The sequence below is a fragment of the Myotis davidii genome, unplaced genomic scaffold (assembly GCF_000327345.1).
Source record: "Myotis davidii unplaced genomic scaffold, ASM32734v1 scaffold663, whole genome shotgun sequence".
Taxonomy (NCBI): Eukaryota; Metazoa; Chordata; class Mammalia; order Chiroptera; family Vespertilionidae; genus Myotis; species Myotis davidii.
The window spans coordinates 1,001,555-1,001,895 of NW_006295816.1; the positions used below are offsets into that span (position 1 = coordinate 1,001,555).

The 341-nt window shown below is 66.6% G+C and overlaps 1 protein-coding gene across 1 annotated transcript in view; it reads right to left on the reverse strand.

Annotated features, from left to right (window-relative positions):
• Positions 1 to 341, reverse strand: part of COL7A1 (collagen type VII alpha 1) — a 60,839-nt gene that overhangs the window by 31,282 nt on the left and 29,216 nt on the right.

Below are 341 nucleotides of genomic sequence, written 5' to 3' on the forward strand. Positions count from 1 at the left end.
CACCCAGGAAGAGGTGTGGCCGCGGGCAGCCGGGGACGCGGACTTGTGGCCATGGACTGGCTGGAGGGAGCTCAGAGGAGATCAGGGACTCACGAGGGCACAGATAGAGGGACGCTCAGTGTGACCACAGACACGTGGAGCTCACAGTGAGCCAGCCACGTGGACCGTGAATGTGACGCGTGGATTGGACACGTTCTGTCCACTGACCCAACTCGTACGCGAAGCACAGACGGGCGGGAAGGGGCCACACATGCTGCTGCCCCGAGACCGGGACGGGGGTCAGGAGCCGGAGGCCGGGGCTGGACACACGGAAGCGAGACGCTGAGCCCGGGGAGTGCGGC